General features: G+C 40.0%; 1 protein-coding gene across 3 annotated transcripts in view; it reads left to right on the top strand.

The window, feature by feature from the left end:
* The window catches only part of LOC122554316 (phosphatidylinositol 3-kinase regulatory subunit alpha-like), a 475,560-nt gene that overhangs the window by 332,826 nt on the left and 126,781 nt on the right, over positions 1-15,953 (top strand). The window lies entirely within an intron of this gene.

Genomic DNA, 15,953 nt, shown 5'->3' with positions numbered 1-15,953 from the left:
AAATAATAAATACCAGCTAATCATTCTAACTAGGCTTTTTAAAGATACACAGCTTGCTAAGAAGAATGAGCGGACGTCCATCTGGGTCTGAGATTGTACAGACAGGTTTAACCTCCTGAAGGATAAGGTCATTTGCGACAGCAGCTGGCTGAGTTTAAAGTTCATTTTGAGTTTCCATTGTGGGGCACACATCATTGCTAATCACTGCAAGCAAAACAGCAGGGAGTAAGTAATGTTCCAGCCATGTTGGATCGAGGGCAAGTCTTTGAGTTCTAATTAATCCATACTTACGGAGATAGGCTTTAAACCCATTCATCATTCACCAGTTTACCAATGAGCTTGTAGTGACCTACGAACTTTAAGTGCTCGGATTATTATAAATACTTCAATAAGATATAGATCAATCAATGGCTTTTGTCAGCACAGATATCATAAAATCTTTCTAAATATCCAAACAAACCAGTGCACACAGCGTATGGCAAGTATTGTGGTCCCCCTTGCGACGCCCCTGAGTTTTCTTTCCAAATCATGGATATTTTTTCCCCATGGTAATTTGTCTCAAAAATCTCTAACCATGTAAAATACATCTGTGCACTTCTGAAGTACAATACCTAGTGAAATTGTAACAAAAATAAGGTAGAGATTGAGTCAAATCCATTCATACAAATATTAGCAAGCAACAGTGAGACATAAAGACTTCTGTTGCCTCTGTTTCCTGCCACAAATCTATTTTCTACCTTGCTATGCTTGCTAGATTTTTCCATTGTGCCCAGTTTCATTGTGGATCACTTCATTACTCTGTCTCTCATTGAGAGGTAAGTCCTTTGTCCTTGCCCCCCCCCCTCCCCTCCCCCATCCTTGCTGGCAGCAATTTTGTTTAAAATGTTCAGAGTGCATATAATATTTTATTGAATTCAAGTCATTTAGTTCTCCTTGAAAAGGACCCAAATCCTTCACAACTCAAGATTTACCTTTGGTGTCTGATATATGTATGGGTCATGAATAATTCTTTCATTGAACACGATATTATTGTTTTGCCATGCTATCATTAACATTTATCCCATATCTTATGTTGGTGAGCTGATGAATATTCCAGGCTTTATTTATTAAATCCAGTTTCCTGATGCCAGCTGATACCCTCCTTATTCATGTAGGCCATTTGACCCCTCAAGCCTGCTCTACCATTCAGTATGATCATTGAGCTAAATATGCTATTCCCACCCTCCCTCCCTCCCTTGGCATTTTTCACCACAACAGCTATGTCTACCTCCTTCTTGAAAATGCATAATCTTAGAGTCCCTACAGTATGGAAACAGGCCCTTTGACCCAACAAGTCCATACCGACCCTCCGAAGAGTCTCCCACCCAAACCCATTACTCGTTAATCTATATTTACCTCTGACTAATGCACCTAACCTACACATTCCTGAACACTATGGGCAATTTAGCATGGCCAATTCACCTGACCTGCACATCTTTGGACTACGGGAGGAAACCTGAGCACTGGAGGAAACCCACGCAGACACAGGGAGAATGTGCAAACTCCACACGGACAGTCACCCGAGACTGGAATCATACCCGAGTCCTTGGTGCTGTGAGGCAGCAGTGCTAACCAGTGCATCACCGTGCTGCCCATAATGTTCTGGTTTCAATCACTTTCTGTGGCAGTGAATCCCATAGGGTCACCTCTCCGTGGGTAAAAACAAACTTTCTCATCTCAATCCTAAAATGTTTACCCCTTTATTCTTTAAACTATGTACCTGGTTTTGGATTCTGGATTGTCACGTTTGTCCTCTTAAACGGTTCACCTCTCACCTTGAAAGCGTGACCTCTTGTTATTGAATCCTCACCCTGGGGAAAAAAACTTACCTCTATCCACCCTGTCTATACCCTTCATGATTTTGTAAACCTCAATCAGGTCCCCGCTCAATCTCCTTTTTTCTAATGAAAACAAACCTAACCTACTCAACCTCTCTTCATAGCTAACACCTTCCGTACCAGGCAACATCCTCGTAAACCTTCTCCGCACCCTCTCCAAAGTGTCCACATCCTTTTGGTAATGTAGCGACCAGAATTGTACACAGTATTCCAAATGCGGTCGAACCAACGCCATGTACAATTTTAACATTACCTGCCAGCTCTTATACTCAATACCGCGTCCGATGAAGGCAAGCATGCCATATGCCGCCTTGACCACTCTATCCATCTGTGCAGCAACCTTCAGGGTACAATGGACCTGAACTCCCAACTCTCTCAACTCATCAACTTTTCCCAAGGCTCTTCCATTTCCTGTATAATTCGCTCTAGAATTAGACTTCCCAAAATGCATCACCTCACGTTTGCCTGAATTGAACTCCATTTGCCACTTCTCCGCCCAACAGGGGGATTGAGTTTAAGAGTCGTGAGATCTTGTTGCAGCTCCATAACACTTTGGTTAGACCGCACTTGGAATACTGCATCCAGTTCTGGTCGCCCTATTATAGGAAAGATGTGGATGCTTTGGAGAGGGTTCAGAGGAGGTTTACCACGATGCTTCCTGGACTGGAGGGCTTCTCTTCTGAAGAGAGGTTGACTGAGCTCGGACTTTTTCATTGGAGAAAAGGAGGAGGAGAGGGGACCTAATTGAGATATACAAGATAATGAGACGCATAGATAGAGTCGATAGCCAGAGACTATTTCCCAGGGCAGAAATGACTAACATGAAGGGTCATAGTTTTAAGCTGGTTGGAGGAAAGTACAGAGGGGATGTCAGAGGCGGGTTCTTTACACAGAGAGTTGTGAGAGCATGGAATGCATTGCCAGCAGCAGTTGTGGAAGCAAGATCATTGGCGACATTTAAGAGACTACTGGACATGCATGTGGTCACAGAAATTTGAGGGTGCATACATGAGGATCAGTCGTTGGCACAACATCGTGGGCTAAAGGGTCTGTTCTGTGCTGTACTGTTCTATGTTCTACTGTTCTATGTTCTATGTTCTAACTCTCCAATCTAACTATATCCTCCTGTATTCTTTGACAGTCCCCTATGCGTTCTACTACTCCAAAATCTTTGTGTTATTTGCAAACTTGTTGATCATACCAACAGTGCCCTCTTCCAGATCACTTATGTATATCACAAACAACAGTGGCCCCAGCACTGATCCCTGTGGAACACCACTGATCACCTTTCTCCATTTCGAGAAACTCCCTTCAACTATTACTCAACCAGTTCTTTATCCACCTAGCTAGAACACCCTGCACATCATGTGACTTCACTTTCTCTATTAGTTTACAATGGGGAACCTTATCAAACACCTTACTAAAGTCTACATATATGACATCTTTGGCCCTTCCTTCATCTATCAACTTGGTCAGTTCCTCAAAGAACTCTATTAAGTTGGTAAGGCACAATCTCCCCCGCACAAAACCATGTTGCCTATCACTGATAAGCCTATTCTTTTCTAAATATAAATAGATTTTATCCCTCAGTACCTTCTCCAGCAACTTTCCCATCACTGACATCAGGCTCACTGGTCTGTAGTTACCCGGAATATCCCTACTACCCATCTTGTACAGGGGGACAACATGAGCAACCCTCCAGTCCTCCGGCAACTCACTTGTGTTTAAGAATGCCATAAAGATATCTGTCAGGGCCCCAGCTATTTCATCCCTTGCCTCCCTCAGCAACCTGGGATAGATCCCATACGGTCCTGGGGATTTGTCCACCTTAATAACCTCTAGTCTACCCAAAACATCTTCCCTACTACCAAAAGATTCTGTAGGCTTCTTCCTTCTCAGAATACCCACCTCTGACTGTACCTTGTTTATCAACAAAAGCACAAGTCCATGTGATAGGGCTGAAGGAAAACTGAGCTCAGCTTCTTCCTTTTCATTTGATCTGTGGCTTCAATCACTTCTTATTTACAACATCAATCTCAATGTCTCCTCTACCTCACTGAGATCTTGATTGTTGTTTTTCTTAAATTATTGCTAGAATTTTCTGATGTACTTTTTGCCAGGGTCCCATATTTTACCATTCATAAAGTGACATTTAGAATGGTTTATACCTGTCCTAGCTCAATAATACTTGTACCTCTGTCCTCATCAAACTTCATGATCAATCTCTGTCTCAGTGGGTATCTAATAACTTTAAGTTGTTCTCCTCAGTGTCTCTTTCCTCCATTCCTTCTGGCCATTTTAATCACTTCTAGCCTGCTCACAGCCCCTGGTCCTCCAGCGTGGACCTATGTCTTATCCATATCTCTACCACCACCACTGCTTCTGTCTCTCCTCACCTCCAGTTTCAAATGCCCTCGGCTTTTTCACCTTCCCTTGATGTGCCCGATCTTCATGAACATCCTTAAAAATCACCTCTTTTCTCATGCTTTCATTTCTCCAGTCTGTATTACGCTTTCCGTTCTGTTTGGTGTCCAGGTACGATTCTTCATCCCGTAAACCTCTCTGACCACTACAGTAAAAATGTACTTGACTATAAATGCAATTTTGTTTTCAATATTTCTTTCCCTTTGGTCAATTATTTTTTAGAGCATGATTTGAAATCTAAGGTCGATGGGCTTCAAGAATATAAGAACCCCCCATCCACCCATCACATAACACACTTCCTTTGCAACATGTTTAACAAATGTACTTGACAAAATAAGCCAGAGTGTTGTTTAAATTTAACTCATTATTAAGTGACTTACAACATAAGACACACTGCTGGCATGAAAATGAACTTTGATAGAAACATCGTATTAAATCACAGTCTTCTCACAGGCCCATGTGTCAATCAGCACCTTAATATTCTCATTATATTTTTGCCTTTTTTGCTTCCCCTCTGTACACTTGGTATATTTTGTTGAAGCCAAACTGAATTATGATTTCATAATGATGAAGTCATTTTTATTGGCAGCCTCAATGATTTTCACTTCTGTCACGCTCGTAGAAATTAGCATTCATCTTGTTCTGATCAAATTCAAGTAAATTTGGATTTGTGAGGAGCCTTGCAGTTCTCCTTTGATAAATAGGAACATATATATAGAACACCCAGTGTCCTGCAATGAAATAGGTTTTATATTTCCACAACGATGACTCACACAAAATCACAAACTGTGACTGAGCCAGCTTTGGAAGGAGAAAAAGTGATGATAAAATCGATTTGATGTGGCAGTATTGAATGCTTTATCAATTGCACGAATTGAGGTTCTCTGGTCTGGACAAATGCAGCTAAAAAAATATTTTTTTAAATGATTAAAATTGAAATGGAGAAAATAGTATCATTAGACTGTTGTGATAAGAAACAAGTTTCGAATTTAATTTTTTTTGCAGTGGTCAGAAAACTTGTTTAAAATGAATGTAGAGGCAGATTATATCAGGGAAATAGTAGATTATAATCATGAGAGTGCTGAATTTATTCTGCAATGTACCTTTCAGCTTGTTCTCCTGATTGTGTTTTATATTTGTATGTACTTGAGCTTGTATTTAGCATCAGTGCTCATGATGTGAAACTTGCAGAAATTATTACATTGACAACTGGCTTGAAAGCTGTTCGAAGTGCAGACATTAGGATTGTGATTAAAGGGGAAAGCTGTATCTCCATAAAGTCATTGGTCTATCTGGAACTTTCATTCAGACAATATTCACATATTAATATGCCATTGGTAGGATTAATAAACGTATTTGTAACTGAAAGCTATACAAGCAGCTAAAGTAGAATCATCATGAGCAACAATATCACCAAGTATTTGTCTAGTTTTTGAAGTGTGAAATAATGTCTCGAGGTACTTTGCAAAGGTGAAATGAGACAAAAATGGATGACAGGTCCAAGGAGGAGATAATGATAAGAATGATCTATTATTCATGGAAATGTTAGGGAGATCTAGACCAATTATGTAGTTGGGCAGATAAATAAAAGTGGAGACTAACACACGTAAGAACATGTAGCTGTAGAGAGGGATTGCAGCATTGATGGAGTTACTGTCTTTCAGATGTTATGAAAATGTGGGTGTACTATACCTTTAAGAGAGTAAAAGCAGCAGTGGCAGCACCAAGTGTTCTCAATAAGACACAATGTAACATATGCTCCAGCTAGTTGCCTGGAAATGACAAAACAAATTTGAATTAGGCCAATCACTTTAAATTATACTCTGAAAAATACCAAACTCCAGTCAAGTTTGAATTGAGTATATTGACAATCTTAAAAACCAATGACACAATCCAATGCTTTGGGGTATAAGACCAGGGAAAATTGAACAGTTGGGAGGAGAACTGCCACTAGACCAACAGATGTAGACTGCTCGTCAGAACTCTTTGAGAAGTACCTGTCTACAGAAGGAATTTGCACAGAGAAAAATCTCAACACTGACCTGGAGAGCCAATCCACCTACAAAGATAAAGAGAAGATTCAACTGCTGGCTGGTTTTAAAAATTTTGACTTTTCTGTAAATCTTAATTGGGAGTTTTATCAGACTAGTATTATAGAAGGGAAGGTAAAAGATAGGTTCGAGGAAGGAATTGTAAATATTTGTTAGTTAATTATTCTCTGTTATACTTTAAGAAATAAAATTGTTAATTTTTACTTTAAATAGCTCTTGGCTACCCGGATTTTTATAGATTACTGCCCGGGATAAATCTTTTCTGTGTTACTGTTTAAATTAAGCAGGAGGGTTTACCCCATATCGTAACACAGATGAGATGTTAAATCTCTTATCCATTCATTATCTTTTCACAAACCAATTCATTGTACCTAGATACAGGTGACAATAATAAATCAAAAATCTCATTTGCTGTTTATGAGACCTTGCTATGCACAGAGTGGCTGCTATATATTCTGTTATAATAGAGACAAATAAGAGAGAAACCTCAAAGAAACACTTCACTAGGTGTAAAACACCTTAGCTTGTCCTAATGTCACGCAAAGTGCTATAAAAATAAATATATTAAGAAAATGTCTTTGTCTTCTTAATGATCAGTCCGCTTCTGGATTGAGAGGAATATTTTGATTGCTGAATTTGAAACCAGAAATAGGTGCAACAAAAAGGGTTCAGATATGAATCACATGGATGAGTCAATCTTAAATACCATCAAACATATGAAGAAACTAAACAAAGTTAAGTTACAAAAGCATTTATAACTCATAGAAATTTATATGCCATATCGTTATTTGGATTTGCAGCTAAATCTAGCTGTTGGAGTTTTAAAAATTGACAGCAATTTATGGGTGCCTATTAAGAAGGTGATCTTAAGAAAGGAATCTCGATGTGAGATTCTAAGGATAAAGTCATCCACACCTAACTAACTGGAATGGGTTTTGATGTGTGAAGGGGATATCCTACCTGTGTCCTTCATTTTCTTTATAGTTGTTGGCAGTCCCTCGGAATTGAGGATACTGTGTGTTCTCAGATGACAGAAAGGCTCGCTTTTAGATCCAAGAGTTTTTATGCAGTGGGGCCAGATTTTTGTTGACAAAATGACATTCACAGCCAGATGTCTCTCCTCTGTTGACATTGTTCCACTGCTGTCAAGTTGCTGAGCCTCCAAGTATCTTGTGCCTTGATGGATTGGGGGTACCGTACCAAGAGGTCACTTCCCAGTCAGTGGTATCAATGCCACCATGTTTTAGGATAGCCTTGAACATATCTTCAAGCCTTTTCCTTTAGCTGCCCTTTGTCCATGAGCCAAGGAAGAGCTGAGAGAAGAGAATTGACCGAGTGCTTCAGATGCAATAGCCCATCCATTGGAGTTGGTTCTTCATGAGCAGGGTATCATTACTGGTAGACATTACTGGAGAATGCTTGCAATGATGCGGAGTGCTCTATTAACAGCAATTCATCAAGTCAAGCTATTACCTATAATTTTAGTTCAATCAGGTGCTGTACATGCTCTTGTCTAATTGGCAGCTTGACCTTGCTGTTGAGGTGTATGGATTACTTGAGTTAATTACCTGAGAGGATGTCTTCAAGTTTCTGAAATCAGTATCAGGATAGAGCTCAGCCTTTGGATGAGAATGATAATCATTTTAGTTGTAATACACCATATAAATCTTAAGGTGCATTTGTAAAATTTCTTAACATATGCCCAGAATTTTCAGTGATTTGCATCCAACATCTCATTGTAAATGTGCAACCATTGTGATTGTGTCAGCAAAACGTGATGTAAGTTATGTGACTTCTGTATATTTTAATTTTGAGTTTGTAGTTTTTTAATTTGAACTGGTGGCATTTGGGTTTTGTGTGTGCTGGATAGGGATCAATGATTAACTTGTGTTTCCATAGCCATTGTGATTTCTTTAAAACATAATGAAAGAAAGACTTACTGGAGAATAAGTTTTCATTTACTTTGGGAGAATTTTACTAGTGAATGAGAATCTGAATTAGCCTTATTATCACATGTACTCACATGAGTACAGTGAAAAATTTAAAAGTCACCACTTATAGTGCCATCTTAGGTACCAAGCATACATAAGTACAGATTCTTAAGTACGAATTTTTAAGAAAAAAAATAGAAAAATAAAAAAATGTCCAGTAATAAATTAGAAAAATACAGAAATAAGTAAGTAGTAATGCATTAGCCTCCAGTTCAGAAGGTCAAAGATTGTTATTCCTTCTTTAGGAACGGTTTAGAAAAAGTTTTCTTTCATTTCAGTTTGGCGGTTCTCCAAGGTCCTTGGCTGAAGCTGGATGTGTAAAGCTGTTGCTCCTGAAAAAGGGAGAAGATTTTATAGGATTATTAAAAATTGGGTTACTTCAGTATAAGGAGTGCAGTGAAGGCTCTAGGCAATAAGTTGAATGAAGACTTCAGTAAAAGGCTGTCAGATTGAAGGGTGCTGAAGCCACAGTTCAGTGAAGCCATTTAGGGGTAATGGAGAATGGAATTCTCTCTAATGTGAGTACTATAGAGGGCTACATTTGGGATTAATGGGATTATATCTTTACCATGTAATATTTTAAAATTGAAATATTTAAATCTGTTATATGTAAATAATTTGTTTTATTCTATTTTATATTCATTTATTTTGCAATAAACTACCATGTTTTTGTTAAACCAAAGTCTACAGCATTATGTACATATGTTTCATATGTACATATGTTTCTTTCAGTCAGAGAACATCTCGTTAAAACCAAAAAATAGACAAAATATGGATTTTTTTTTCATGAATCAACATTCCTTGAAAATAATGAATTAATCAATTGATACTTTGTTTTATTTAGTTACAGTATGGTTCCAGATGTTTACCCATGGTAGGTACTGGATGAGTTGAATCGAAGGGTGAAAGGGCAAAAAATGGTATATGGAGGGCATGGGTTGGTGTGAGTTAGCACTGAATTGGAATAGGTGCTACAAAGCACCTGGGTTTGGGTGGGGGGCATCGGGTAGGAGGAAGACATAATACCTGGATTGAGGCAAGTAGGGGTGGTAGGTGGCTCAGTGGCTAGCACTCCTGCCTCACAACACCAGGGACCCAGGTTTGATTCCAGCCTTGGGCAACTGTCTGTGTGGAAATTGCACATTCTCCTCTTGTTTGTGTGGGTTTCCTTCGGGTGCTCCGGTTTCCTCCCACAATCCAAAAATGTGCAGGTTAAGTCAATTGGCCATGCTAAATTGCCCATAGTGTTCAGGGATGTGTTAGATTAGATTAGATTAGATTACTTACAGTGTGGAAACAGGCCCTTCGGCCCAACAAGTCCACACCGCCCCGCCAAAGCGCAACCCACCCATACCCCTACATTTACCCCTTACCTAACACTACGGTCAATTTAGCATGGCCAATTCACCTGACCTGCACATCTTTGGACTGTGGGAGGAAACCGGAGCACCCGGAGGAAACCCACGCAGACACAGGGAGAACGTGCAAACTCTACACAGTCAGTCGCCTGAGGCGGGAATTGAACCCAGGTTTCTGGTGCTGTGAGGCAGCAGTGCTAATCACTGTGCCACCGTGCCGCCCTAGGTGTAAACGTAGAGTAATAAGGTAGGGGAATGGATTTGGGTGGGATGCTCACCAGAGGGTTGGTGTGGACTTGTTAGGCCGAAGGCCCTGTTTCCACACTGTAGGGATTCTATGGAAATGGTAGTTAGTCTTTCCTACTATCTTCCTCCCTAATTGGCAGCCCCTGTGATTGCCTCTGAACTGTTTCTGGATGTGACAGGTGGGAAAGTTCCTACTGACAATTGCTCCCTCCCCCCAGAGCTATAGGTAGACATTTCCTCCCCAGTCAGTTTTACATAACCAAGAATTATCTCAACTGTGTTTCCGGTTTGGGAATGAAAGTTTAGGCCTTATTCTATTCTGATGGTATTAGTTGAGTCGTATTGGTCAAGCCACTGAGTGCATTGTCCAGTTCTTCCTCAAATACTGTAATAAGTTCTTTACAATCACCTAACAAGCAAACAGAACTTTGATTCAGTATGTAATTTGGCAAACCACGCTCTCAGTTCTGCATTGTAATTTTCATCTAAATTATTTGCTGAAATCTTTGGAGTGAAGCTTGAACCAAGAATCTTCTCTCTCAGATTCAAAAGTGATGTAGCAAGCCACAGTTAGTTTTACAATTCAAGATTCAGACTTCAATTCCCATTTTAATTTTATACGTTTGTACCTTATGTTCCTGTAACCACAACTCCCAAACCTTTTTAGCTAATGTATACGTGGTACAGGTAATTCATCTGTAACGTGATGATTGCATTCTAGTACAACTCTGTACTATATAAAAATCGCGCAATAAAAATAACACTTAGTGTTGGCGATGCATCGCATTATAGTCAACACACATTTTAAAAGTTTGCATTTTAGAAACAGTGCCCACTATTGGTCAGTCGCATTATAGTCAATTTGTGTTGATAAAACACACATTATAGCAGAATTGAATGCAGTACCAGACATGGTTACTAGTTTTTATGCATATTTTGAAATTATTTCAGCAAGTATTTCTATAATACCAGCTCAGGTTCCGGTACTTGAAATTCTCTGGGTTCTTATGTGGTGTAGATTCCACAGCAGTCAGAACAACACAAAGGCAGCTGCTCTTGCACAAGCTCACACATGTGCCATTATTTTTAGCTGTGCATCTGGTCACCAAACCTTCCCAAATGGCAATGTGAAACAGGGTCGAGAAAGCAACTGTCTAACAGATAGCTTGATTTTCAATTATGCTGACATTGGGGATGGTACTACCCCCAGAGAAGTTTACATTCTGATGCTTCTACAGTTCATTTGCATTAATCATCTTGCTTGTTCTACAACACAACGCAAGTAGTTTATTAAAATACACGAGTATATTAAGTCATGCTCTTCTGTATTAAACATTTATTTTAGAAAATCTTTAATTGAATAAATCAGTTAAAGGCAAACTAGTGCTGATTTTCTGCATAATATTTGTAATTTGTACTGTACAATATTAACACCTGGTAGCAATGATTACATATTATCCCTAGATACAAAATGTAACATAAGGTGGGCGAGAAAGAACGAGACATACCCTGATTTTTATAGACTATGTATCTCAAATTAGGGTGTTGCCATCACAAAATTCATTAAACATGATGTGGAACAAAAAGCAGGAGACCCAGGGGTGGCATGGTGGCTCAGTGGTTAGCACTGCTGCCTTACAATACCAGGGATCTTGGTTCAATTCCACCCCTTGGGCAACTGTATGGAGTTTGTACATTCTCCCTATGTCTGCTTAGGTTTTCTCCCACAGTCCAAAGATGTGCAGGTAAATTGGCCATGCTAAATTGCCGGTAGTGTTAGGTGCAAAGGTAAATGTAGGGAAATGGGTCTGAGTGGGTTGCGCTTCGGTGGGTCGGTGTGGACTTGTTGGGCCGAAGGGCCTGTTTCCACACTGTAAGTAATCTAATCTAATCTAAATTATGTGGTTTAGGTGTGTTAGTCAGGGGCTAATGTAGAGTAATAGGGTAGGGGAATGGGTCTGGGTGGGTTACTCTTTGGAGGGTCAATGTGGACTTGTTGGGCCAAATGGCCTGTTTCCACACTGTAGGGATTCTATGATCTTTACACCAAGTGGTAACACTGTGGAATTCACTTCCAGTGTTTACCATACTAACATTAATGATTAGATTGGATAGGTGGACTGAGAGATAAGCTTAAAGTCAGATAGGAATAGAATAGATAAATATCATTGTAGTGATTTGTTTGTGTGGAGTATTTCTGTATGTGTTTATAGGAACTCCACTAATATCTAGAGTATCAACAGAGATTACTCTGTAGTATGAAGTGGGCGCAAATCAATAGATTTCCTGTTGGAAATAATGTAATCCTTCCTTGGGCACCTCCAATGACAACTGCTATTGAAAAGAAAGCTAAACAGTTTCTGTGCTTGATACTTGGTTTAGTCATCCTGGACTGTGCATGGTCTGCACAACTATCCTATATATGACAGCAATTTGTAAACTGCCTGTGAAGAACATCCCCAATTTTGGTTCAAGTCAGAAAGACCCTGACCAAATATAATATCATACATATGCTAAAGACAATGTTGGAACAATTTTGCATTTGTAAATCTCATGCAGGCTTACTTTGTATTTTACCAAAACCATCCTGGAGTGTAAATGGGGCTTCATAGCACACGTTTTATTCATATGGCTGAGGAAGCTGTAACAGTTCAATGTTCAAATTAACAATCTCTTCACTGGCTTCAGCCGATGTAGTCTGACTAGTTGTGATGCCACATGGAATCATTAATGGGAGATGACTGTCCTGCACTTTCACTTCAAATGGAAGAAAAATCTGGTAACATACATACCAATTGTTAGAAAGGCTGAATTAAACATTGTATTCTGATAAACTAATTTAGGCAGTGCCCTCCCTCTGGTTATCTAATATTATCTGTAGATATAATGAAGTTTCATTTTATTTCTGAATCTTGATAAGAAAAAGTACAGGCTTTAGTGCTGAGGTTTTCCATTCAGGATATTTATACTTTCATGGCCTTTTCTAGTGTTGCTTCCCTTTCTTAACTGTTCCACTCTGCTTACTACAGTCATTTACAGATCACTCACTCGAAGGAAAAATTATTAATGTGACAAGAATGCATCATTGTCTATCATATTATTAATTTAAATTTGTTATTATTGAGAATAATTCTCACAAGGTTAATTCACAGAGATGGGCTCTGTTCACCTCGGTAACATCTGTCCCTGCTTTAATCATGTTTTCATTGTGTCCCTCTTGACCATTCGATGTTTCCCTGGCCATCTTCTCATCCTGTACAAATCTCTGATCGTTCAAAGGCTATTTACTACATCCTGTTCTGCTACAAATTGAAACAGTTCAATACCCCTGTCTCTGCTAATCAATGTGGGCCTATGATCCATCTACCCATCAAATGTACAATTATTACACTATCTATTAAATTCTTTATGATTTTGACACATCCTTTTTCTCTTTTCTGCTCCAGCCCAACAACCTTTAGCCCAAGTCCCAACCTGAAAGGGCTTCTTCGTTCTGCAGATTAAAGTCACCCATAGATACAATTGTCCCTTTATTATTCAGCTGCTCAGATCTCTTATTCTGGAATTCCCTCCTTAGAGCCATTCATAGCTACACCTTCTTCACAAGCTGCTTGGAGGTCAACCTCATCATTGGTTAAAAATTAACATCCTAATATCCTTCTTTTATTCATTCAGGAGATGTAGATATCACAAGCTAGACCAACAGTTATTACCCATTCCCAATTGACCTTCAGAACATACTGCTGAGCAGTCTTCTTGAACAGCTGCATCCTTGAGTGTGGGTAGATCTACACTGCCATTAGGGAGAGAGATCCAGGCTTCTGATCCAGTGAGATAAAGGAACGGTGAGATGTTTCCAAGTCTTTATGATATGTACCTCGAGGGGAGCTCAGGGGTTGTAGTTCTCCCATGTATCTGCTATCGGTAATAGTTGCAGGTTGAAACATGATGTTGAAAAAGCCTGGGTGAGTTTCTACAGTGTGTCTTAAAAATGATATGCATTGCTGCTACTGTGCATCAGCAGTAATAGGAGCAAGTGTTGAATGTGGTAAGTGAGGTGTCAGTAAAGCATGCTGCTTTGTCCTGGATGCTGTCAAGTGTCTTGAGTGTTATTGGAGCTGCAATTATCCAGCAAGTAAAGATTATTTCATTATGTTGCATTTGCTATACAGGAGATGAATTAGTTGCGCAAACAGATGAAATAGTTATGTTATGGTTGGAGTTATAGAGATGTGGCTAGAGGGTGACCAGGGAATAGAAACTGAATATCCAGGAGCATTAAGTTTTTAGAAAGGACAAAGAGGAAAATGAGGTGGGATTGCTGGCATAGAGGACATTAATGTAATCCTGAAGTGGAATTTGTATGTGTAGAGCTTAGCAACACCAAGGAGCAGAAAGCAAAAGTTGGAGTTGTAAATAGGCCCCCAAAGTGTAATGATAATGTTAGGGGAAGCACTAAAGAGGAAATTAGAGATGCAAATATTAAAGGGACAGTTGTATCTATGGGTGACTTTAATCTGCATGTAGATTGGGCAAATCAAGTCAATAACAATGCTGGAGAGGAGGAATTCCTAGAATGTGTATGCAATGGTTTTCTGGATCAATACATTGAAGAACCAACTAGAGAACATCACATCTTTGATTGCATATTGTGTAATGCAAAAGAAATACTTAGCAATATATCTGTGCTCGGCCCCTTGGGGAAGAGTGACCATAATGTGATAGATTTCTTCATTAAGCTGGAGAGCGACTGAGTTGATTCCAAGACTATAACTGAATTGTGGGCGGCACAGTGGTTAGTACTGCTGCCTCACAGCGCCAGAGACCCGGGTTCAATTCCCGCCTCAGGCGACTAACTGTGTGGAGTTTGCACGTTCTCCCCGTGTCTGCGTGGGTTTCCTCCGGGTGCTCCGGTTTCCTCCCACAGTCCAAAGATGTGCAGGTCAGATGAATTGGCCATGTTAAATTGCCCGTAGTGTTAGGTAAGGGGTACACGTAGGGGTATGGGTGGGTTGTGCTTCGGCGGGGCGGTGTGGACTTGTTGGGCCGAAGGGCCTGTTTCCACACTGTAAGTAATCTAATCTAATCTAATCTAATGAATCTTGGATAGTTTAAGTTACACATAGCAAAAGGAGTTGCTTTCAGTGCAATATCTTGTTCAAAACTTTATCCTGTGCCTTCTGACTTAACCATGAAAGCACAGTTAATGGAGGTGACGTTGTTTTGTTTGTTTCAGTGCTTTGTGCTTGTAGCCCTTTTGTAGCCTTTCCTACATAAAGCATCATTTTACCCATTCAAGGTCTGATATCTATTCTGTTCAATGTCTTTGCCAATGTCAATAACATATTGAAAAATGTATTCCTGTGTGAGCCACTGTTGGAGGTTAATTTTCTCCCATCCTTGGATTTAAGCATCTGCCCAAAGCACTGCTTATATTCAAAGCCCTGAGGTCTGGGTTTTCCAGAGGGCGGGGAGAGGAAAGTAGTATTGGTAGCCGTCCCCCATTCATTAGAAAGGTAAAGGTAGCACTGCAGCAACAATGTTCTGGGGGTATCCACAAAGAGGTGAGAATGAGACGTCCTCCCCTCAGGGATAATTTGATTGGCTAGAAGCTCAATGATCCCAGCAGCGCCACAAGCAAGCGGTGGCTACTGCTGGGACTGTGAAGGGATCCCTGGGAAGAAAACATGAATGCCAGATGAAGGCATTTTTGGGAATTTTGGGCATGCAAGACCAGGAAGCTCAGGCAGGGGCAAGGACGGAGTTTCAGAGTCATGTTTTGGAGTCTGGGAGGTGAGGGACAATTCAGAGTTGGGTGGGAAGTTTGTGGATGAGCCAGCCATACAATTTTACATGTTCCCCACAATCCTGACCACCACAAATGTACCTACGTTTGGGAAATTACAGGTTCTTGTGCCCTCCTAAGTTAGGGGATGGTACGGTATATGTATGCTGCACGCTACATGCCCGTATTAAAGGTAGGACCTAACAAAATCTCATTTATTT

Source organism: Chiloscyllium plagiosum, chromosome 11 (assembly GCF_004010195.1).
Source record: "Chiloscyllium plagiosum isolate BGI_BamShark_2017 chromosome 11, ASM401019v2, whole genome shotgun sequence".
NCBI lineage: Eukaryota > Metazoa > Chordata > Chondrichthyes > Orectolobiformes > Hemiscylliidae > Chiloscyllium > Chiloscyllium plagiosum.
Note: the sequence above shows the minus strand (reverse complement) of the source record. Positions and strands in the feature narration are given on the sequence as shown.